Source organism: Podarcis liolepis (assembly GCF_965112155.1).
Source record: "Podarcis liolepis genome assembly, chromosome: 10".
In the NCBI taxonomy this organism is placed as follows: domain Eukaryota; kingdom Metazoa; phylum Chordata; class Lepidosauria; order Squamata; family Lacertidae; genus Podarcis; species Podarcis liolepis.
Genome location: NC_139562.1, coordinates 29,380,719 through 29,382,714, shown reverse-complemented (window position 1 = coordinate 29,382,714; position 1,996 = coordinate 29,380,719). Strand labels below are relative to the sequence as shown.

At 48.8% G+C, this 1,996-nt stretch overlaps 1 pseudogene across 1 annotated transcript; it reads left to right on the top strand.

Moving 5' to 3' along the window:
• Window positions 1-700: 700 nt before the first annotated feature.
• On the top strand, window positions 701-1,623 carry LOC310688142 (noggin-like; annotated as a pseudogene). Its single transcript has 2 exons — window positions 701-717; window positions 825-1,623. The product of its transcript is annotated as a noggin-like (transcript).
• Window positions 1,624-1,996: the final 373 nt, after the last annotated feature.

Below are 1,996 nucleotides of genomic sequence, written 5' to 3'. Positions count from 1 at the left end.
CCTGGCTTCAACCCCACAGTTCAACAACTTGTTTTGCAGTTAGGGAAGTGAGAGAATTGCACTGTGTGATGAACAAATCATAGACTACATAAGCAACCCAGGATGGCTGCAGGATGAATGCTCACTGCCACATAATCTCCCCACAAGCAAATCAGAACAAATGCTCCAGAAGAACTGGACATAATCTAACCTCCATGTAAGCTTTGTGCAGGCAAACCAGGATGAACTCTTAATAAGATGCTGAGTTTGAGATTTTAAACAAAGGTTGGATGGCCATCTGTCAGGGATTCTTTAGCTGTGATTCCTGCATTGCAGGCGGTTGGAATAGACCATTTGGTTCCCTTCCAACTCTCCAATTCTATGATCTGGAGAAGGCCTAAGGTAGACAATAGCATAACATAGAAAAGCATGGGGCCCAGATAGACACTCACTCTAGATATTCATTATTGGCCTCTGCTCATGGTAAAAAAATATTTTAAAAGCCCCCTTCTTGGTTTCTTTTCATCTTTATAATTGTTTGTGTCTGGGAGCAACACTGCAATCTGATATCAAAGTCTGTAGCAGGGAGAAAGGGAAGCTAGGAGGTTCTTAGCCCAAAGGATCTGCTGATTTAAAAGGGGGGTGGGTTGAGAGACGCATCCCGCATACTTTGTTTGCTGCAGCTGAGAGGCACACAAGTCTTGAAGGCTCTGCGGCAAGCATGGGTGTCAAAGCTTGGTTCGTCTGTCTCCTGCTTCTGGAGCCCTGGTCCAGAGAACCGGAGCAATTTCCTCCTCTCAGGAAAGAGACTTTCCCCTTGGAGAGGCTCCCCTGCTTCCTGATAGGATCGGCAAGCAGCACAACCCTGACGTCCATTTCATCTGGAGTGAGCTGGTTGCTCAGGCGAGGCCCTACAGCCTCTCCCTCTCCCTGGATGACTACAACCGCTATTTGCCCAAGCCCAAGCTCCTGCGTGCCACACGGCTGATGAAACTGCTGGACTCTTTCTACAACCCCTTCTGGATGTCTCTCAAGGACCCCCGAGTATCAACACAAGCCTAAAAGAAGTGAGCATCCTCAGCCAGGACTTGGGCAAGTGTACAGCATGCTTTAGGAAGAAGCTTCTTCAGCAGGCAAAGGGTTTAGATCTTTCCTAGCTGCTGCCTGTTGTGGATGGGATCTCCCTCGGCCTGAGCAAAACCCTCCTCCACCACTTCCATCAGTGGCTTGTAGATAGTGCTACCTGCTGCCTGACCTCTTCCTGGGTGGACATGGGACCCATCTTCTGGCTACGCTGGGTACACCATACGGACTACAACCAGACTCGCGTAGGGTGTTCTTGGCCTCCAGGCATGACTTGCCAGCCTGCCCAAGTCACCCAGATCAAACTCCAAGCGTGGCACTGCTGGGCAAGGAATGACCACATGCTGAGGCCGGGGAAGTCCTCACAGCAATACACTTGGAGGCAAGTCCCTTACCCTGTGGTGGCTACGTGCAAGTGTTCCTGCTGATGACAAGGTGATGTGGGTTTCGCATTGCCATGCTACGGATTTCTCAAGGAGTTTGCTGCCGTTTGCTGATGAGTTGAAATCTGCAGAGCTGGTGGTCACCCATAGTCTCAATGGGTCTCTGAACCAGAGGGTAACGGTAGCAAGGGACGCCAGAAAGCAGTGAAGATATTAAAGACTGCGTCTCAGTGAGATGTTTACAGCAAGCAAAGAAAACTAGACTTTGGGGTATTGCTGCCGTCTTTCAGGAAAGGAAGTCAAGGCAGTGGTATCTCGTGGGAAGCAGAGATGGCCAACATCTTTTGTGGACTGACAGGCGTGATGACAAACTGACAGCAGAAATGGAAAGCATTTCACCATTGACCTCCTGGGAGGCAATGTACTTTGGAAAGTCAAGGAATTGTGCCCATCATCACTGTTGGTGAAACCTGTTCTCTTTTTTTGGTGGAGAAATAAATGGTTTTAATAAGTGTTTGGGATACTTAGCCTCATTTAATTTTTCTCTGGGC